The sequence below is a fragment of the Delphinapterus leucas genome, unplaced genomic scaffold (genome assembly GCF_059928025.1).
Source record: "Delphinapterus leucas isolate spDelLeu-1000000601 "Yukka" unplaced genomic scaffold, BTC_Dleu_Yukka2 spDelLeu_asBTCV2_sq25, whole genome shotgun sequence".
NCBI classification, from domain to species: Eukaryota; Metazoa; Chordata; class Mammalia; order Artiodactyla; family Monodontidae; genus Delphinapterus; species Delphinapterus leucas.
This window is the reverse complement of record NW_028322234.1, coordinates 6,525,945-6,549,062: the sequence shown is the minus strand read 5'-3', so window position 1 is coordinate 6,549,062 and position 23,118 is coordinate 6,525,945. Positions and strand designations below refer to the sequence as shown.

General features: G+C 46.3%; 1 pseudogene; it reads left to right on the top strand.

The window, feature by feature from the left end:
- Positions 1-18: 18 nt before the first annotated feature.
- LOC149744060 (SHC SH2 domain-binding protein 1 pseudogene) lies at positions 19-22,931 on the top strand (annotated as a pseudogene).
- The last annotated feature ends 187 nt before the right edge of the window (positions 22,932-23,118 follow it).

The window sequence follows — 23,118 nt, the reverse complement described above, 5'->3', positions numbered from 1 at the left end:
TGGTTGGTTGAATCCACGATGTATAACTGCGGCTACGGAGGGCAGACTATAAGTTCTACGCAGATTTTCGACTGCACAGCCCCTAACCCCCTGTTGTTCAAGGGTAAACTGTATTTCACTTTCAAGATGATTTCATGTCCTTCAGTCACAGGGCAGTTCTGTTCAATAACCCACAGCAAGTTCAGAGCTGGCCCTCAAATGGAAATTCTCCGTCCAGTCCAAAGTCCCAGTGGCCATCCTTGGGGGACGCCTACGCGGTTTTGCCGTAGCTGCGATCTACACTCCACTCGGGACTATGGCACAGAGGATCGGTCCAGCCCACGCTTGGGCTTCTGTCTACACCATGTGGGCCCTGGCAGTCTTCCTGGTTCCCACGGAGCATGCCTCCGTTGACGTCTACCAGTTCCCATCTACAAGCAACTTTCTGACACGACACCCCATCCCACTATCAGTAGTTTCTTGGTTCGTCCGCCCGCATGTCATGTGGATTACCTTCCCGGTGACCAGAGGCCTAAGAGGCACTCTGTTGTCCCCACATAACTTTTCCCTTCGTGGGCTGGTGGCCAAAGCTCAGATCTATAGAAATCTGACCTTGCTCTGGCAGGAAGGTGTGACCCAACATTCTCTTTACTTTCATTAGAGTTACTGCTCATAACAATAGCCAGAGGTTAGACTTCACCATTTTTCTTGTTTATTTGCATTTCCCTAAGCACCAGTGGAGTTGGATCCAGCTCTACATTTCAACGGTAAATTTTATCTTTAACTGATGGCAGCTAAGCTGATGTTCACCTAAGAATCCAAGGTTCCTCAACCCCCCCAACTTTCATCCTTTCTCTTCCCACCCCCCATGTTTCCATGAACCAGGGCCATTCTAACAAATCCCACCTTCTCTGACCTCAGTTGTATGGTGGTTTCTGAGTTAGTGTTTAATGGGGACAGAGTCTCAGTTTTGCAAGATGAAAAGTCTGAAAAAGTCTCAGTTTTGCAAGATGGTGCTGATGGTTGCACACCCATGTGAATATTCTTAACACCAGAGACCTGTATGCTTAGAAATGATTACTACGGTAAATTTTCTGTATTTCTTACCACAATAAAAAAATGTAAACAATGGGGGGAGAGTAACTATTCATAATCCAGGAAGACAGGAGAGAAAACAATAGCAGAAGAAACTCTTCAATACATGTGTATGGTGAAGAACTAACCTTGCCTAAGAGAAATTGGGCCTTTGCTGTCAGCTCTTAGGAGGTGACTTCTAGGCCCCTGGAATGTTCTGCTGGATAGGAGTATCTGTGTGCATGAGGACTTCGGGCCATGGGGGGCTTGAGTACTGCCTTTGGAAGAGACTGGAGACTGAAAGTCAGCCATGCAGCTGTACATGACCATGCCCCAACAAAAACTCTGAGTACTGAGGCTTGGGTGAGATTCCCTAGTTAACAATTGGTGTGTGTTGTCACACAGTGTGGCTGGGAGGGGGAATTGCCGTCTGTGAGTCTCCAGGGAGAGAGCAACTGGAAGCCCCATGTTTGGACCCCTCCTGGACCCTGCCCCGTGCACCTCTTTCTTGGGTTGGTTTTAGTTGTATCTTACCACTGTAATAAACTGTAACCGTGAGTATAACAGCTTCCAGTGAGTTCTGTGAGTCCTTCTAGTGAATTATTGATTAACTATTGATTAACCAATAATTAACTATCAGTTAATTATTAACTGATAGCTAACTATTGGTTAACCAATAATTATTAACTAACCAATAATTAACTATTGGTTAATTATTAATTAACCATCTCAAAACCACCTGAGATGGTTTTGGGAACCCTCCAGTTTGCAATAGGTGTCAGAAGCATGGGCAGTGGTCCTGCCTCTGTGGAAATGTGACGGTTCCTCAAAACGTTAAACGTAGAATTACCATGTGATTCAGCCATTTCACTCCTAGGTATGGACCTTAAAAAAATTGAACCCAGAGACTCAAATAGGTACTTGAGTACCAATGCTTATAGCAGCACTATTCACAATTGCCAAAACGTGGAAACAACCCAAATGTCCATCGGTGAGTGAATGGAAGAACAGAATGTAGTGGATCTATGCAATGGAATATTACACAGTCATAAGAAAGAGTGAAACTCTGATTCATGCTACAACATGGATAAACCTGGGAAACATGCTGAACGAAGAAGCCGGACATAAAAGGCCAAGTGTGGGCTTCCCTGGTGGCGCAGTGGTTGAGAGTCCGCCTGCCGATGCAGGGGACACGGGTTCCTGCCCCGGTCCGGGAAGATCCCACATGCCGCGGAGCGGCTGGGCCCGTGAGCCATGGCCGCTGGGCCTGCGCGTCCGGAGCCTGTGCTCCGCAATGGCAGAGGCCACAGCAGTGAGAGGCACGCGTACCGCAAAAAAAAAAAAAAAAAAAAAAAAAAAAAAAAAAAAGGCCAAGTGTTTTATGATTTCATTTACGTGAAATGTCCAGAATAGGCAAATCCATGGAGACAAAAAGCAGATCAGTGGTTGCCAGCGGCTGGGGGAAGAGAGCAACGGGAGTGACTGCTAATTGGTGTGGGGTTTCCTGTAGGGTGATGAAATATTCTGGAACTAGATAGAGGTATTGGTTGCACAACTCTGAATATATTAAAAAGCACTTGTAGTGGGACAAATTGTGGCCCCCAGAATATACATCCATCTGGGACCTCAGAATGAGATTGAATTTGGAAGAAGGATTTTTGCAGATGTAATTAACACAAGGATCTCAAGGTGAGGTCATCTTGGATTGGCAGTGGGCCCTAAGTCCAATAACAGGTGACCTTATAAGAAAAGAGCAGGGAAAACAGATATAAGACACAGAGAAAAGAAGGCCATGTGATGACAGAGGCAAAGATTGGAGCCATGTAGCTACAAGCTGAGGAAGGCCAAGGATTGCCAGCAGCCACCAGAAGCTAGGAGAGAGGCATGGGAAGGATTCTCCCTTAGAGCCTCCAGAAGGAACCATCCTTGCCCACACCTTGATTTTAGTTTTCTGGCCACCAGAATGGTTAGAATAAATTTCCATAGTTTTAAGCCTCCAAGTCTGCGTTAATTTGTTATGACAGACCCAGGAAAAAATACACCACTGAATGGTACACTTTAATATGATAAGCACACACATGCACACATACACAACCCTCCTTCTGCAGCCTTCCTCATCTCCACCAATGACAGTCCAAACTTCTAGCACTTAGGCCAAACCCTCCTGTTGCCCTATATTCAGGATATAAGTGTCTGATAATCTGCCATATGCTTGTTTTTCCCTCTGCTCTTTTTTCTTCTTTCTCCAGCAGCTTTTAGACTATTCCTCTTCCCTGTAGTTCCCTTCATCTTTTGGCCTCTATTAACAATTGTGAAATTATGCCACCCACCATCTAAAATGGGCAGTGGTATACCACATGCTTCAATTAAGCAAGGGCTCCAGAGGGCTGCAGAACGAACAGATGGTATGTAAAATACACTCTGTCATGTTAGGAACTAAACTTAAAACTATTTAAGAAAAAACTATTCATTGTGAAGATGAATCACATGGAAAGATTGCCATGATTTTTTAAATGAAAACTGGTCAAAATAATGTGTAGGGTGTGGAACAATTTGTGTTAAAATTTCTAAAAATCTGGAAAGATAAACAAAAATGTGTTGAGAGAAGCTGTGTCCAGGGTGGGGGTACTGGGGACCCTGAGGTTAGAGGGATGCTTGCTTGTGATTCTTGTTGCATTTTGTGTTCCTTTGGTCAAGTATTTTCTCATCTGCCTGTATCACATTTCCACAAGAAATTCATACATGGAATTCAAGCAAACAGGCTTTCTAAATTGCCATGCTTACGTTCAAGTTATGGTGTCTCAACCTCAGCACTGTTGATGTTTGGAGCCAGATCATTTTTTTGCAGCAGAAGCCATCCTGCACATTTTATTTTATTTTATTTTATTTTACTTATTTGGTTGCGCCAGGTCTTAGTTGTGGCACGTGGGCTCCTTAGTTGCCGCATGCAAACTCTTAGTTGCAGCATGCATGTGGGATCTAGTTCCCTAACCAGGGATCGAACCTGGGCCCCCTGCATTGGGAGTGCGGAGTCTTAACCCCTGCCCCACCAGGAAAGTCCCCATCCTGCACATTGAGGGATGTTGAGCATCATCCCTGACCTTCATTCACCAGATGCCAGTAACATTCCCCCAACCAAAAACGTGTCTGGACATTGCGACATTGCGACATTGTGACCCCAAGGGTTGGAATTGCTCTGTGTGGTAACCCCTATGATGGGGCAGGCCCATTCCCTGTGCCTGCCCCCACCCCCACCCCATCAGCCACACCATCTTCATTCATTGACCTCATTCATTCATTGCAGAAGAAAAGATGAGAATGCAGCTCTGCGTGACTGCTTCTCGACCATGACTGGGCTGAGAATTAACGCAAAGTCTGGCAAAAATCTCGACAAGGGTTGGCAAACTACAGACTTCAAGCCAAATCTGAACTTCCTCCCGTGCCTGCACATAAAGTTTTATTGAAACATAGCCACACCCATTTGTGTACATATGGTCTGTGGCTGCTTTCACTCTATAATGGCAGAGTTGCGTCTTTGTGACAGAGACCATCTGGCCTGCAAAGCCTAAAGTACTTTCCATCTGACCTAGTAAAAGTTTGCTGACCCCAATCGAAACAGTAAAGTAGGAAATCTAAGTTGTAAAAGAACATAGTTAGCTTTTTCCTGTGGGACTCAAAAGTTGTCACCATTTTTGAATGAGGGTTTGTGGGCCAAGAAAGAGCTTTGCTTTTTGTGAATTGCTCCCATGCAAAAGAAGAGCTGTCCACTATTGCCGGAGAGGCAGGCATGCAAGGGGTTGGACAAAGTGCTGCGCTGGCGAGGGACCTTCCAAGACTTCTTATAGAATGAGCACACTGACTAGAATTGAACACCAAATGTGCTGACAGTGATGGTCTGAGTGACAGATCATGAGTGAGCTTCTGCCCTCCTGGTTTACGTTTTCCAGTTTTTTGGTAATGATCACATGTCAGGTCTACAATCAGAAAAACTGTGGTTTCATAGCAATTTGGTGACTGCTTCCAGAAGGAGGGGTTGGGAAGGCTATCATAGCAGATGGGAGATAAGAAGACACAACTCAAGGCAGTACTCAAATCCTCTCCGAAAATCCTGCTGTCAGAGCACTGCGGGGGAAACCATCACAAAACAAAGAAATAATGCAAAAAAGCAGTGCCACCACGGTGACACAGCTCTTCTCTGGGGGCACACAGGGAAGGAAGTGACCATATCTGTGGGGGAGTTATAAGCTCTCCCCACTTCCCCACATCCTCCCTAACCCCGCAATACCCCCCAAATCTGCCATCACACCATAACTCTGCCAGCTCCTTCTTCTGACCCTTCCAATAAGGAGCGAGGGATTTTTAACTTCATATACCTGAAACAAAATTTGCCACCATGCTCATCACTACGTGAAAATCAGAGCTGTTTCACACTCTCCTTCTGCCATTAAATACATTTGCAATTCCCCTCCTAGTTATATACCCCAAAGAATTGAAAACAGATTATCTTAGTCCGTTTGGGCTGCTGTAACTGAATACCATAGACTGGGCAACTTACAAACAACAGAAACTATATTTCTTGCAGTTCTGGAAATCCAAGCTCAAGGCACCAGCAGATTCACTGTCTGGTGAGGGCTGCTTCCTGGTTCATAGGCAGCGTCTTCTTGCTGTGTCCTCACATGGTGAAAGGGACAAGGGAGATTTCTGGGGTCTCTTTTATGAGGGCAATAATCCCATTCATGAGGGCTCCACCCTCATGACCTAATCATCTCCCAAAGGCCATGTTAGAAGCTGCCTTTCACACTGAACAAGTCAGCGTATGTTTCAGAACACTAGGGGTTAAAGGAAAGATTTTTCAAACTTGCAGAGAAGAAGAAACAGAAAGTCATGATGTCTGAATTCTCAATAGCAACATGGGCAGCTGGAAGAGAGCGGAGTTAGGTCTTGTCTGGGTAACACTCAGGTTTTTCAAAACTAAAATATATCATGGGGGCTCCACATACAGGTGGTAGAACTGTCAAAAAACAAGACAATTGCCACATACAAATTTATGGTTACTTTCAAAAAGGAAGTTACAGGACTGAGCCTGTGTGCTGCAACTACTGAAGGCCGCGCGCTGGAGCCCGCACTCTGCAACAAGAGAAGCCACCACAATAAGAAACCCATGTATCGCAACGAAGAGTAGCCCCCGCCTGCCACAACTAGAGAAAGCACACACACAGTGACAAAGACCCAATGCAGCCAAAAAAAATTACAAACAGGGAGCAGTAACCCTTTAACTTGGGGGTGAGAATATAATAGTGGGTCTATTATTACTTTTTGACCTCTACCGACAAGGTTTTTTTTTTTTTACATACTTATTGATATAATCCACAAACCACATAATTCACTCATTTAAAGTATATAATTAAAGGATTTTTAGTATATCCACAGACTTGTGCAACCATTACCATAATCAATTTTAAAGTATTTTCAACACCTCAGAAAGAATCACCATACTCTAGCATTCAGCCCCTTTCCCCACCCTTCCACACACACAACCCCAGGCCTAAACAAGCACTAGTCTACCTTCAGTAGGTGTGGCTTTGCCTATTATGGACATTTCATATGAATGGACTCATATACTATGTGATCTTTTGTATCTGACTTCTTTCACTCACCATGATGCTTTGAGGTTCATCCACATTGCAGTGTGAATCAGAACTTCATTCCTTTTTATAGCTGTATAATATTCAATTGTATGTATGTACCACATTTTGCTTTTCCATTTGTCTGTTGATGGTATTTGGGTTGTTTCCACTTTTTGACTGTTACAGTAAAGTTGAAGTGACTATTCAAGAATAACTTTTGTGTGGACATATATTTCCATTTCATTTGGGTATATATACTTAAATGTGGAGTTGCTAGGTCATATGGAAACTCTATGGTGAACTTTTTCAGGAATTGCCAAACTGTTTTCCAAAGTTGCTACACAATTTGCATTTCACCAGCAATTAAGAGATTTCCAATTTTTAATTCATCCTCATCAAAATTTGTTATCTGACTTTTGATTGTAACCATTCTAGTGCATTCCAGGTGGTATCTCATTTTGGGTTTGATTTGTATTTCCTTAATGATTGGTGATGTTGAGCATATTTTCAAGTGCATATTGACCACTTGTATGTCTTCTTTGGAGAACTGTTGTCTTAGTTTGTGCTGCTATAACAAATTTACCATAAACTGAGTGGCTTAAACAATGAACTTATTTCTCATGGTTCTGGAGGCTGATGGAGTCTGAGATCATGGTTGGGTTCTTGGTGACAGCCCTCTTTCTGATTTATAGATGGCCATCTTCTAGCTGTATCCTCACATGGCAGAAAAGAAAGAGAGAGAGATCATTTCCTCTTTCGTATCTCTTCTTATAAGGGCACTAATCCTATTCGTGGGGACTCCACCCTTATGACATGATCATTCCCAAAGTCCCAACCTCCTAATACCGTCACACTGGGGATTTAAATTTCAGACTATGAATTTAGGGGGAACACAAATATTCAGTCCATAGCAAATATCTATTCAGATCCTTCGTCCATTTTTTAAAAGGTTCCACCTCTAAATGAGATCATGCAGTACTTGTCTTTCTCTATCTGACTTATTTCATTTAGCATTCTGCCCTCAAGTTCCACCCATATTGTCACAAATGGCAACATTTCCTTCTTTTTATGGCTGAATAATATTCCATTACAAATATACATATCTCACATTTTCTTTATCCATGGGCACTTAGGTTGCTTCCATCTTGGCTATTGTAAATAATACTGCAGTGAACATGGGGGTGCAGATATCTTGTTGAGTTAGTGATTTTGTTTCCTTCGGTTAAGTAACCCGAAGTGGAACTGCTGGACCACATGTTGGAACCTCTAGTCCACACAGAATGGACTGAACTAGACAGAGGAGATGAGACCAGAAGGAAGAGGCCACAGAGATGCAGTCCTGAGGTCACTTGTGCCTCCAATTATCTTTGAGGTGCCCACTCTGGCCAGGCACCCAGGCTGGGAGGTGAGATAGGGCACCCACTCTCTGCAACATCCTCAGCTGGGTGGCAGTTCTGTCGAGGGGACAGAACTCAGGTCAGCTGAGAAGTAAACTGGGGGCCCAAAATGCTCGTGGGGGAGCAAAGCACCCCTGAGGGGTCACTTCCAGGCCAGGTGTTCAAGGAGGAGATGAGGAAGGGGGGCTTGCAGGAATCAGAACACTGTGCAGAGGGGTCTTACACAGCCTTTCTGCCTGACTTCAATGCCCTTCCATCTTCCCTTCTGGTCCTGGTGCTGAGGTTCTCCAGACGGACTCTAGGGGGCAGCAAGTCCCTGGCTTGTCAGCATCCACCTTTATCAGCCCTCTGGCCAGTTCCGTCCTGCCCAGGCCATCACCCATCATCAATTCAGATGAAATTGCGCATGCCTTTTCACACTTTAAGAAAATAAAGCCTCGACGTTCACAGATTGTATTCGTGTTTCAGTATTTCTTATATCTTAGAGGAATTCTTTTGACAGGTTCATTGCAGAAAATTGAGATCATCAAGAGGAGAGTCGCAAATCATCCAGAATGGTCACCAGGGAGAGATAAGCACAACTCACATTCTGAAGCATATAATTCCACTCGAAGTTCAGACAAAAATGAAGTGGAAATGTACACTGGTAACCTGCCATCTGCCATAGCATGGGCATTTTTTGTATCAAGTGTCCTTGAATGTCATCACTCTTTATGGCTTTGTTTCACGTTTTGGTGCTGCACCCGCATCGTCAGGGTGGGGTATGAGCCCCAACTCTCTCCTGGAACCTCTCAGCTCTGTACCCTGGATGGTTGCCTGGCCTTGTGTAGCCTGTCTGACTATGTCACATGGAGCACTCGAGTGGTGGTGAACTGTGGTGGAGGTTTTTTTTTTTTGGCTGCGCCGTGGGGCAGGCTGGATCTTGGTTCCCCAACCGGGGATCGAACCCACGCCCCCTGCAGTGAAAGCATGGAGTCTTAACCACTGGACCGCCAGGAGATTCACGTGATGGAGATTTCAATACTGGGCTGTTGGTCTTTAAAGAAAATTCTGCATCAGGAGAAGGTTGGGTCTGTTTTGGGCACTACCTGGGCGGGAGATAAAAAGAAGGAGATTTGCCCAAAGATCTGGTGAGGCTCAGGCAGACACCTGGTCTTCACAGAGAATGAGCTTGGGGGCCGTAGTAGGGAGAATGTTGGTCCCCCCAGAAGTTACATCTGAATCCTGAACCCTGGAACCTGTGACTGTGAATTTATTAGGAAAAGGATCTTTGTAGATGTAATTAAGTGAAGGATCTTGAGATGAGATCATCTGGTTTATCTCGGTGCGCCCTAAATCTGGTGACAAGTGTCCTTATAAGACAAAGGCAGAGGGAGATTTGAGACAGAGAAAAAAGAAAGCTGTGTGAAGACAGAGATTGAAGTGATGCAGCCATAAGCTAAGGAATGCTGGGAGCTCCCAGAAGCTGGAAGAAGCAAGAAGGCTCCTCCCCTGGAGCCTTAGGGGGGTGCATGGCCCTGCTAACACCTTTTTTTCTTTTATTAACTTGAAAAAAATTTTATAGTTAATTTACAATGTTGTGTTAGTTTTTGGTGTACAGGAAAGTGATTCAGTCATATGTATATATATATATATATATATATATAAAGAATATATATATATTCTTTTTCATATTCTTTTCCATTATCGATTATTACAAGATATTGAATATAGTTCCCTATGCTATACAGTAGGACCTTGTTGTTTATCTATTTTATATATAGTAGTTTGTATCTGCTAGTCCCAAACTCCTAATTTATCCCTCCCCACCCACCTTCCTCTTTGGTAACCATAAGTTGCTGACACCTTCATTTCAGACTTCTGGCCTTCAGAGCTGCAAGAGAATAAATTTCTGTGGTTTTAAGCCACCAAGTCTGTGGCTGTTTGTTGCAATAGCCCTAGGAAACTAATACAGGGTTCAATCAGATACATGAAGGGGCTTCCGTAGGAAAAAGAGGGTGCCTCGGCTTTGGTGCCAGGGACCACCTCTGTCTCCTGGGCTGACCCTCTCACTGCACAGATTGGGGCGTGGTCCTCTGGCCTAAGATTGTTTAGCGAGTCTGGACAAGAAGCAGCTTTCAAACGCCTCCCTAGGCTGCCTCGATTCAAGGCAGAAGCTCTGGCCGCCATGTGTATGTGCTGGAGTGAACGAGGACAGGCGAGGAGGAATCCACCCGGATGAGTGAGAAAGCCTTGAATTAACTGGTGAGAGCTGGTTGGGCCGTTATCAGAAAAAGGCAGAACAATCTGGATCTGGACTATCTCACTGACATCTCACTGAACTCAAGTTCAGACACTCCTTTCCAAGGACCTGCCATAGCCAGGGGCTGGGATGGGCTCACACAGGCGAATTGCAGACTCCACTTGACCTCGAGGAATGACAGTGAACATGGGTGGGGGTGAGAGGCTGTGGAGCCAGAGGCTGCACTTGAATCCCGCCCCACGGTGCGCCAGGTGACCGTGGGATAGACAGAGCTATCTCCCTGGACCGCACATCCGTCGCCTGCAAACAGGGACGGTGAAGGCCACTTCCGAGGAAGCTGGCTTCTATGCACAAGAAGGTTTGTTTTTTGTTTTCTTTGTCTTGAATGAATGCAGTGTGATAGACTCTACACATAACATAATATTTATCATTTTTACCATTTGTAAGTGCACAATTAGGAATAAAATGCATTCACCATGTTGTGTAACCATCACCACTATCTATACCCAGAAGCTTTTCGTCAGCCCCATCATAAACTCTTTGCTCATTAACACTAAATTCCCCTTCCCCCTCGCACCCCCAAGCCCCCAGGTCCTGGTAGTCTCAATTCTACTTTCCATCTCTAAGGATTTGCCTATTCCAGGGACCTCATATAAGTGGAGTCATGCAGTATTTGTCCTTCTCTGTCAAGCTTACTGAAACGTGGCTTTTAAATGATCAAATTAACTATAAAGGGTAGTGTTGCTTGATCCCATGGCCTGGCAGCCCCGCCGAACAGGGAGACCCCACTGACCACGAGACCCGGGTTCCTTCCCTTCCTCCTCTGGATGTGGCCGGAGCCCACGCCTGTTTCCATGAGGCAGCCCCTGAACCAGACTTCCTCTCCTGCTGAGAAGCCCTTTCATCCCGGCTCCATCCACAGCCCACATTCCTGCCTTTTTGGCTAATTGGAACTGATTGGGTTCCAGGGAGTTCCGGAAGCCCCCCTCAGCGGTTGCAGAGACCTCTGATATCCTGAGGATTAGCTCAGTGAACCGCTGACCCTAAGCAATTAGGAGCGTTTGCTGACACAGTGAGCACCGCTGCTGTGGACGCAGAGCTCAGGCCAGGACGCCCTTGCTGTGGACCCAGGTGGGACCTGGCTTGTGCTTGGCGAATCCTGGCGTCCTGCTAATCCCTATCACAGGGGGCTCAGGCGGGCGTTCATCCTTCCTCTTCCTTTGTGGTTCTCTTTCCTTCTCCCTGTGCTGAGTCAGAATGTTCTGGTTCATACCGTGGGAGAGATTCATTTTCCTCTCACTTTTTTTTTTTTTGGCTACACCATGGGACTTGCAGGATCTTAGTTCCCCAACGAGAGATTGAACCCGGGCCACCACAGTGAAAGCTCTGAGTCCTGACCACTGGATCGCCAGAGAATTCCCTCCTCTCACTTTTAACATTTTAGCAAAATAAGACTCTTTGAGAATACTGTTTTGTCCCTCCAGTAATTGCCCTATAGCCATCACGGTTGCCCTTCTGATAAGCATGTGATGGGCATGATACTCCGGGTAACAGTTTATTCACAGTGGAAGCCTGTTCTGTCTCCTGACTCCAGCGGGTTGGCTCACCTGGCCTGAGGCTACTGGGAGGTAGAGAAGAGAGGTGAGCATTTCTCCAGGATCCGGGGCTGCAGGATGAGAGTCCACCTGGCAGGCCTGGCACACATAGCCCTCAGCCGTCCCCGACAGACAGACAGGCAGACACCTATCATCTCTTGGTGCCCTGTGAAGAGGACACGGCCTCTGTTACCAGTTGAATCATGTCCCCTAAAAAAGACATGTTGGAATCCTAACTCCCAGTACTTCACAATGTGGCCTTATTTGGAAATAGGGTCTTGTAGACTTAAGCAAGTTAAGATGACGTCATTAGGGCGAGCCCTAATCTAACACGACTGGTGTCCTTATAAGAAGGGGAAATTTGGACACAGAGACAAGCATAGAGGGGAAGACAGTGCGAAGATATGGAAGGAGGAAGCCGTGTGAAGACGGAGGCAGAGATTGGAGTGATGTGGCCATAAGCCAAGGATACCTAGAGCCCCCAGAAGCTGGAAGAAACAAGAACTTCCTCCCCTAGGGCCTTCAGAGGGAGCATGACTCTGCCAACACCTTGATTTCAGACTTCAGGCCTCCAGAACTATAAGAGAAGAAATTCCTTTTGTTTAATGCCAACCAGTTTGAGGTACTTTGCTATGGCAGCCTCAGGACATTCATCCAGCTGGTAAAAGCGCACCTGAAGTAGCTGAACTTTCAGGTCTCCCTGTGCAGCCCCCTCCCATCTGGGGTGCAACACTGACTCTCAATGGCACCCCCAGTCCAGGGCCTGCCCCAGGGGACTCCAGATATGTCTGTTCCTCCCACTTCCCACGCTGAGATCTGCCCATTTGTTTCATCAGGGCATTTTAACACATGGCTTCATCACAACGTGAACTCTAACACCAGAAACAGATTATGAAGAGACCCGGGCTATTTTGTCCATTTTCACTTAGAAATCCTGTGGTTTTTTTCTCACTAAAAGGTATGCCCAAATTAAATGTTTTCCCTTTATACGTTTTCTATTGGTTCCAGGCTCTTATAAAGTATGTGAGATAAAAAGAGAATCTCTCCCTAGTTTCTCTGCAATAGTTTGGCGTGGACCTTTCCTGATATGTGTATGTATCTTTATGAACACTCATGCATGCATACACACACACACACACACATACACACGTGCGCATGCGTGCACCCAAAACTGTCACTCATTCAACCAAAAGGTATTCATATGTAGAAAATTGATCCAAAGATCCCTGCTCTGGTGGGGTTTACCCTCTAGTGAAGGGAGAAAGCCAAGACACGATAAACACAATAAATAAGTTATATAGTATATCAGAAAGGAATAAGCACAGGCATACCTTGGAGATACTGTGGGTTTGGTTCCAGACCACTGCAATAAAGCAAATATCACAATAAAGCCAGTCACAGAAATTTTTTGGTCTTCCAGGGCATATAAAATTATGTTTACACTATACTGTAGTCTATTAAGAGTGTAATAGCATGATGCCTAAAAAACAATGTACATACCTTAATTTAAAAATATTTTATTGCTAAAAAATGCCCACCATCATCTGAGCCTTCAGTGAGTCATAGTAGTAAAGTCAAAGATCACTGATCACAGATCCTCATAACAAATATAATAATGATAAAAAAGTTTGATGGACTTCCCTGGTGGCGCAGTGGTTAAGAACCCGCCTGCCAACGCAGGGGACACAGGTTCGATCCCTGGTCCTGGAAGATCCCACATGCTGTGGAGCAACTAAGCCTGCGCGCCACAACTACTGAGCCCACGTGCTGCAACTACTGAAGCTTGGGTGCCTAGAACCCATGCTCCACAGCAAGAGAAGCCAGCGCAATGAGAAGCCCATGCACCATAATGAAGAGTAGCCGCTGCTCGCCGCAACTAGAGAGAGCCCACGTGCAGCACAAAGACCCAACACAGCCAAAAAATATTTTAAAAAAGGAAAGAAAAAGTTTGAAGTATTTCGAGAATTCCCAAAATGTGACAGAGACACAAAGTGAGCAAATGCTGTTGGAAAAATGGCGCCGATAGACTTACTTGATGCAGAGTTGCTGCAAACCTTCGATTTGTGAAAAACACAGTATCTTTGAAGCACAATGAAATGAGGTATTCCTGCATAGTTGTCCCTCAGTATCCATGGGGTATTGGTTCCAGGACCCCCCTGCAGATACCAATAGCTGCAGATGCTCAAGTTCCTTATATAGAATTGTGTAGTATAGTGAGCCCTCTGTATTGGTGGGCTCCACATCCTCAGATACAGAGAACTAACTATATTATGAAAAAGTAAAAAAACAAAAACAACAACAACTGAGAAGGCTAGGAGGGTGAGGAGATCAAGGTGTCAGAACAGCAATCGTACCTCTTACTGAGGAGGTGGTGAGGAGTTTTGCCATGGGAGTATCCAGGTGAAGTATATTACAGGCAGAGGGAACAGCCAGTGCAAAGGCCCTGGGGCAAGAGTGCTCTGGCCAGACCAGGAGCCTACAGGGGGTTTGGAGCAGAAAAGTGAGGGCTATGCCATTTGTTTGCATTGTTTGGCGTGGTATCACCCAGAGTTGGCAAACTACGGCCCCCAGGCCAAATCCAGCCTGCAGCCTGTTTTTATAAATAAAGTTTTATTGGCACAAGGCCATGCTCATTCATTTACATATCGTCTGTGGCTGCTTTCATTCTCCAGTGGCAGAGTTGAGTTGTTGTGAATTTCCTGTATTAAACTCCTTTCTGTTAGAAGATCTCAAGTGGCTTCTGTTTCCCACCTTGTTCCCTGACTGATACACTATGTTATGACACATAATAAATTGTGATACGTCAGTAGAACTAGACACAATTTCAGCCACCCTCAAGGATGAATGTGGTAGGCTGAATAATGTCCTCCCCCCACCCAAAGATATTTGTGTCCTTATCCTCAAAACCTGTAAATATCATGGTTATGACAAAAAGGACTTTGCAGATGTGATTATGTTAAAGATCTTGAGACGATAGTGAGATTATTCTGCATTTGCAGGTGTGTCCTAAATGTAGTCACAAGCAAGTGTCTTTATGAGAGGGAAGCAGAGCAGAAGGCAGTCTCACACAGAAATAGGAGATGTGGCAACAGAAGCAAGAGGTGGGTGCCATCCAGGAAAGGGTCACTCGACAAGGAACTCAGGCAGCCTTAGATGCCTGGAAAGTCAAGGGCAAAGATTCTCCCCTTGAGGGACTTCCTTGGTGGTCCAGTGGCTGACTCCGCGCTCCCAATGCTGGGGACCAGTGTTCGATCCCTGGTCAGGGAACTAGATCCCACGTGCCGCAACTGAAGACCCCAACTATAAAAAAAAAAAAATCCTGCATGCCGTAACGAAGATCCCACACACAGCAACGAAGATCCCACGTGCCGCAACTAAGACCTGGCGCAGCCAAATAAATATTTTTAAAAAAGATTCTCCCCTTGAGCTTCCAGAAGGAACTAGCCCTGCTGACACCTTGACTTAGCCTGATGACAGTGGTTTCAGACTGCTGGCCTCCAGAACTGTAAGAGAATAAGTGTATGTTGTTTTAAGCCACCAGGCTGGTGGTAATTGGTTACAGCAGCTGTAGGAATACAGACTGTTTTGTAGATTGTTCTTTCATTGAACAATATGTCATATATCTTCCTGTGTCAGCATACGTAGCTCTCCTTTGCTCTTTTTATCAACTCCCTGATATCTCATTGTGGGGAGGTAACCTTATTTACTTAGCCATTCTCCCTTCTGATGGACATTTAAGCTGTCTCCAAGGTTTTACAAAGTTGCCCATCCGACTTCTGGAAGTTTCATCACAGCATGGTATGCGAGCCTTCATTAACTGCATTTGGTCTCTTTTCTTTGATTGATTAAAAATGACGCATGTGTGTTCCTGATGAAAAGCGCCCTTGAGATTATCTGCCCCGCATCCCACACTCCGCTCCCTCCACGACCCTGGCCTGGGACCAGTTCCCAAACAGCTCACTCAGCAGATGTCTGATGATTTCAGAAAGCGAAAGTGTCGAGGGTCATGTCCGTCAACTCTCTGCAGAGCCCTCTAGGGCCATGCCCGAGACGTTGCCCATCAAAGCCAAGTTCAGAGCCTTGACCACACCATGACCACAAGGGTTTCCATCTTTATTATCCCTTCCATCACTTCCACAGTGGGCTGGCTCAACTTACAAACCAAACAAAGGTTTTCCTGCTGGCACCACACTTGCCCCATGGAGAGCTAGAAGCTCCTGGCCTTCGGGGCCAGAGCTGACCTGGCCACGGGCCAGCGATTTGTGCAGTCACACGGCAGCGTCTGCATCAGCCTCCCTGAGCTGTCTTGAGAGGCCCGGGAACACGAGGCCGTTGGGATCAACATCTACAGATTTGGTGTCAGGGACAAACAGGGAAGGGGGCAGATCTGCGGAGTTGCAAGGCGGGCCCAGGCAATGGCTGAGCCAAAGCAATTTGCAATTATTCTGCAATTATGAAGCAGAACAAGACATGTCTTGAAGAATTCTGAAGATATTTTATGCAAAATGACTTGTGAAATTACATGATGACCCTCGAACAGACAAACATTTACGAGCTATACTTTCTAACTGCCTGTGATCTAATCACTACCTGTAATCTAGTCACACAGGGGAAAAGTGATTCGGGGTGCCTCCCACTCTTCGTGAGCGCTTTCCTGTAACCCTTTTTAACCCCCGTCCCATGCAATGTCTTTGCATCTCCTGTCTCCCTGCGTCTCCTTTGACAGCTGGAGACCCAAAGACCCTATTTCCAATTAAGATCACATTCACAAGTTCCAGGGCAAGAAGTAGGACTAAGGATATAATTTTTTGCCAGGGGATACCTTTCAACTCACTTACAGGGGTCAAGCTCTTTCTCTCCTTCAATTCTAACAGCACTTACTTTTTTACTGACAAAGTTTTCCTAACAGCAAATTGATCTCAATCCTATGAAACAAATGATTTGTGGATTAACGGTAAATAAGAGATTTTTCTCTTCGAGACTTGTATCTTAATGGAAATAGTGTAGTTTTAAGTTGGGAACTCAGTTCTATTGGGTTGGCCAAAAAGTTCGTTCAGGGTTTCCCAGAACGTCAAAACCCGAATGGACTTTTTGGCCAACCCAACACTATTCTGGTATAGTAAATGATCAGCAGATGACAAACTATGATACGGAATGCAGAAGTTAGTCCATGCACTAATACGAGCAGAGGATTCTAAAAATTTTTTTTAAGATGCTCACGGATTTGTTCAATACATCTGACTGAAAAACAGCTCCTTGTTGATCTTTTTTTTTTTTTTTTTTTCAATGAGAACATTTAAGTTGGGGCCAAGTTCTCTGCCTGGTGCCTAGTCTCCAGGCTGCCATCCCAGGGAACCCTTGTAGGTGCAGGGAGCTGCAGGGCTCCACCCCCCAAGGAAGGAATGGGCCACGCAAAGGCTGCTGGGAACAGCCTTCCAGACTGAGTGCCCAGAGCAGGGTGCAGGAGGGAAGCACCTGGCTGGGGAACGTGGGCGAGGGAGAGAGGAGGGCGGTGAGATTCTGGGACAGCCACCGTCTCCCGGATGCAGCCTCCTCACGTGAGGACTGCAGACAACAGTCATCCGTACTTGAGGTGGTTATGAGAAAAAGGCAAAAAGAAAAATGACGTGATTCATACCCAGTACGTGGCGTATGATGAACCACAATCAAAAAGGCCAACTATTATTATTATTGATGCTATTATTGTTGTTGACGGTCTCTTTCACATCAGGGACTTTGTGGGGCCCTTTCCAGTCCTCAGCAGAACCATGGTTGGTTTTCTCCACCAACTTTGATAAGCTGTGAAGGGTGGCTCAGGAAGGAGCCTGGGAAACATCATGCTGAGGGAGAGAAGCCAGGCCCCAAAGTCCACACGTTGTATGATTCGGTTTACATGAAATCTTCAAAGCAGGCAAATGTATAGAGACGGCAGATTAGTGGTTGCCAGGGGCTGCAGAGGGATTAGAGAGTGACTGCTAATGGGGACGGGGGTCTCCCTTTTGGGGTGATGGAAATGTCCTAGAATAGGTTATGGTGATGGTTGTACAACTCTGTAAAATACTAAAAACTGTTGACTTGTACAGGTTAAATGGGTTAACTTTCTTATTTTTTAAAAATTTTATTTATTTTTATTCAAGTTTAGTTGATTTAGAAGGTTGTGTTAGTTTCAGGCGTACAGCAAAGTGATTCAGTTATACTTACATATCTATCTATTTTTTTTCTTCTTTTCAGATTCTTTTCCCTTACAGGTTATTACAAAATACTGAGTATAGTTCTCTGTGCTATACAGTAGGTCCTTGTTGGTTATTTTATATACAGTGTGCATATGTTAATCCCAAACTCCTAATTTATCCCTCCCCCCCTTTCCCCTTTGGTACCCGTAAGTTTGTTTTCTATGTCTGTGGATCTATTTCTGTTTTGTATATGAGTTCATTTGTATCATTTTTTTTTAGATTCCACATATAAGCGATATCATATATTTGTCTTTCTCTGTCTCGCTTATTTCACTTAGTATGATAATCTCTAGATCCATCCATGTTGCTGCAAATGGCATTATCTCATTCTTTTTCATGACTGAGTAATATTCCACTGTATAAATATACCACATCTTCTTTATCCATTCATCTGTCGATGGACATTTAAGTTGCTTCCATGTCTTGGCTATTGTAAATAGTGCTGCAGTGAACATTGGGGTGCATGTATCTTTTCGAATTATGGTTTTCCCCAGATATATGCCAGGAGTGGGATTGCATGATCATACGGTAGCTCTATTTTTGTTTTTTTAAGGAACCACCATACTGTTCTCCATAGTGGCTGCACCAATTTACATTCCCACCAACAGTGTAGGGGTGTTCCTTTTTCTCCACACCCTCTCCAGCGTATATTATCTGTAGACTTTTTGATGATGGCCACTCTGACCTATGTGAGGTGATACCTCATTGTAGTTTTGATTTGCATTTCTCTAATAATTAGCACATCTTTTCATGTGCCTACTGGCCATCTGTATGTCTTCTTTGGAGAAAATTCTATTTAGATTTTCTGCCCATTTTTAAAAAAATTTATTTTCATTTATTTATTTCTTTTATTTTTGGCTGCGTTGAGTCTTCGTTGCTGCACGTGGGCTTTCTCTAGTTGTGGCGAGTGGGGGCTATTCTTCGTTGTGGTGCACAGGTTCCTCATTGCAGTGGATTCTCTTGTTGTGGAGCATGGGCTCTAGGTGCACGGGCTTCAGTAGTTGTGGCACGTGGGCTCAGTAGCTGTGCCTCGCGGGCTCTAGAGCGCAGGCTCAGTAGTTGTGGCGCACTGGCTTAGTTGATCCACGGCATGTGGGATCTTCCCGGACCAGGGCTCGAACCCGTGTCCCCTGCATTGGCAGGCGGATTCTTAACCACTGTGCCACCAGGAAAGCCCTTTCTGCTCATTTTTTGATTGGGTTGTTTGTTTTTTTGATATTGAGCTGTATGAGCTGTTTGTATGTTTCGGAGATTAATTTCTTGTTTGGTTGCATCATTTGCAAATATTTTTTCCCATTCTCTAGATTGTCTTTTTGTCTTTTTTTTTTTTTTTGGTCTTGTTTATAGTTTCCTTTGCCGTGCAAATCTTTTAAGTTTAATTAGGTCCCATTTGCTTATTTTTATTTCCATTACTCTAGGAGAAAGATCCAGAGACATATTGCCGTGATTTATGTCAAAGAGTATTCTGCCTATGTTTTCCTCTAGGAGTTTTATAGTATCAGGTCTTACATTTAGGTCTTTAATCCACTTTGAGTTTATTTTTGTACGTGGTGTTAGATACTGTTCTCATTTTATTTTTTACATGTAGCTATCCAGTTGGGTGAACTTTCTAGGAAGTGAATTATATCTCCATATAGAGGTAGGAGAGGGGTGAGGCCTGTCCCCAGAGCTGAAGCCCATAGGAGATGTGGCAGGTGAGGAGGGATGAGCTGGGGGAGGTAGGCATGAGCCCTTCTGGCTCACAGGGCAGCAGGAGGCCGAGTGCGGGGTGGGGGGTGGGCGGGGGCGGGGCATGGGCTTGGGGAGCCAGGATGATGAGGGAGCCTCGGAAGGTTTGCATGAAGGAGCTGTGAACTGTCTCCTCCTGCAAAGCAGCTGCCTTGTGAGCTGGTCTGTCTTGCTCCCGGGCTGCCTGGTCCCTGTGTCACACCTGGGAGGCCGCCCACGTGCGCTGTGGGAAGAGTTGTCCTCTACGGACCATGGGCTTGGGGCTGGCTTTATATCCCAGGTTTCGGTCCCCACTGATGCCCTGGGTTGTGAGCCTTGATGTCAGAGGTTCTGGAACTCACCTGTTAGAATTGATCTTCCTAAATATTGTGAGTTGCTGAGGGCTGGGCCAGCCTGGTCCATCTTTGAGCATGTGGTTCACTGGCCTTGTGGGTGGTTTCCATAGTACTCGATGAGGGAAGGGGAGAAGGGGAAGAAGTAGTCACCTCACCTGGGAGCTATCTACACCTGCCCACCACACCTGGGGGATTATCTACCCCTGTCCACCTCACCTGGGGGGCTGTCTACACTTGCCCACATCACCTGGGAGCTGTCTACACCTACCTACCTCATCCGGGGGGGGGGGGGTCTGTCCCTGGCCCCCTGCAAGTGGGTCAGCGGTACTGTTGGCCCAGTGGCCATCTCAGGCCCTGCCCACTATTGACCCAGTCTCCTGCAGAGTCAGGTGAGTCCACCCACAGAGCAGAGGGTGCTTGGAGCTGCTGGTGGCCTAGTGGCTCTTTAGTTCTCTCCTGGCCCAGGGCGTGTCCAGAACATTCCTGGCACTGAGCTGGCATCTTCCCCAGGACAGAAACAGCCTGACTGGCAGAGCCAGAGCGTTCACTGTGGCACTTTTGTTTCCAGTCTGTTTGCCCAGAAGGCAGAACCAGCCAGGATGCCCATGTGGGCCTGAATTGTCTGGCCCTCGGTTTTCTCCTCCATCAGATCTCAGAACTGGCGTGCCATCTGAGGCAGGTTCCTGCTCTCTCACCTGTCGGGAGACTCCAAGAATGAATGATCGAGGCCAGGTTGAAGCCCAAGGGACAGACAAAGGTGCTGACCCCCCACACACGGGTGCCTGGAGGTGTCTGACTCTGAGAAGGGCCTCAGTTGGCACTCTCAACTCCTCCCAGGACAGATGCAATGCCCCGCATGGCACTCTGCCTGAAGGTTTATGGCCCTGGGTGATGTAGATGGGTGTAGACAGCCCCCAGGTCAGGTGGGTGGGTGCAGACAGCACATGTTATGGGGACTCACTCTGAGGCACAGCCACCCATCTGACGGAGCACCCCAGGAGGGGCTTCACAATGATGAAGCACCGGACAGGACCTGAAAGCTGAGAAGGAGCCTCAGGGGTACAGAGGGTGCCTCACTGAGTGTTCCCCCAAGGGTGGCCTGCAGGGGATGCCTGGGGTCTGTCCCAGCGATAACGTGGCTGTTTGGGGGTCCCAAGGGAGACAAGCTGACCAGCGGTCTGGGGTCTGATGATCACGGAGGGTGTGTCTTTTGCCCTGAAGGAGAAAACCCAGCAAACTGGGGTTTCAGGGAAGTGATTCTGGGGACATCCTATCAGACGTTTCTGCCGTCAAGTGTGGAATAGCAAGGCTGGTGCATGCGCTTAGAAGTGCAGGCAAGGCACCTGCAGGCCTTCAGGGCCACGCTGACACCGCCCCGGGGCCCGTATCTGACCTGAGAACTGACGGGCTGGACGTGGCTGGCCCAGGGACCGCCTGCCCATCACTGCCCTCACTGGGCTTGTGTGCACTCCCAGCCCCGAGGAGATGGGATGGGCCCCATGGGGCCAAGAGAGGAGCCTGGCTTGATCTCTGGGTACCCCCATTCCAAGATGGTCCACAGCAGCCAGACTTAACCCTCCCCACTTCCCCATGCTCCTTGGAACAGCCACAAACTCCTTCCTGTCGACAGGGCGCTATGTGACATCGCTGTACTCAGAGGGGCATCTGGGGACTGCTGACTTCTCCCAGACCCAGGCAGGGCAGAGTCCGAGAGTACGTTTCAGACCCATTTGTCCCACTCGGCAGAGTTCTCAGATGTCTCCCCCTCCTTGAAAGTCTTGGTCCTGTGTCGCATTCTCCTGCATCTCCACTTTTTAAAAAAAAATGTAGGAGAATATGACCAGTATTTTGTAGTAAGTGTAAACAGAGTGTGACCTTTAAAGATTTATTAGAGAAGCAGCTGCGTCATCACATTACCGGGCTGGGCGGCCGCCCGCGGAAACTTGAAACGGATGATGGGTTGCTGGCAGGTGGTGGGGCTGGGGTCGGAGGCTATGGCGCCGGACCCCGAGCGCACCGGCTGGGCTGTGGAAGAGGAGCCGGGGCCCCTCGAGAAAGGTTTGTTCGAAGATGAAGATTCATGCAGTGATTGTAGCAATCATGATAAACCAGGTACTAGTTTACCAAGTTTTGCGCCAGAAAGTCAACTTGTGTCCTATGAGTGATTCAGCGCTTATCAAGATTTACATTTTAGCTGACTGCAAGGCCTCTTGAGGTAAAAGAATTCACAGCTGAGTTCTTAGAGAAGGTCCTCGAATCATCTGGATGGCGGGCAGTCTGGCACACAAACGTGTTCGAGGTGCTGGCTGCAGTCACAGATGTGGACTTTGCAGCCTTGAAGGCAGTGGGGAGGCTTGCTGTCCTGGACCCGTACCTCTGTGAATCTCAAGTGAGCACTTTTACTTTGGAGTGTATGAAAGAGCTCCTTGATCTGAAGGAACACTGGTTGCAGGAGCTGTGGCTGGTGTTTGATGGTTCTGGAGTATTTGACCAGACAGCACTTGCAATTGAGCACATCAGGTTTTTCTATCAGAACATCTGGAGGAGTTTGGCTGAAGAAGAGGATGAGTTTGATTATTTTGTTAGATGTGCTGAACCTCGACTGAGATTGCATTATGACATTCTTGAAGACCGAGTTCCTTCAGGACTTATTGTTGACTATCAAAATCTGAAGACCAAGTTCCTTCAGGACTTATTGTTGACTATCAAAATCTGAAGACCGAGTTCCTTCAGGACTTATTGTTGACTATCAAAATCTGAAGACCGAGTTCCTTCAGGACTTACTGTTGACTATCAAAATCTGAAGACCGAGTTCCTTCAGGACTTATTGTTGACTATCAAAATCTGAAGACCGAGTTCCTTCAGGACTTACTGTTGACTATCAAAATCTGAAGACCGAGTTCCTTCA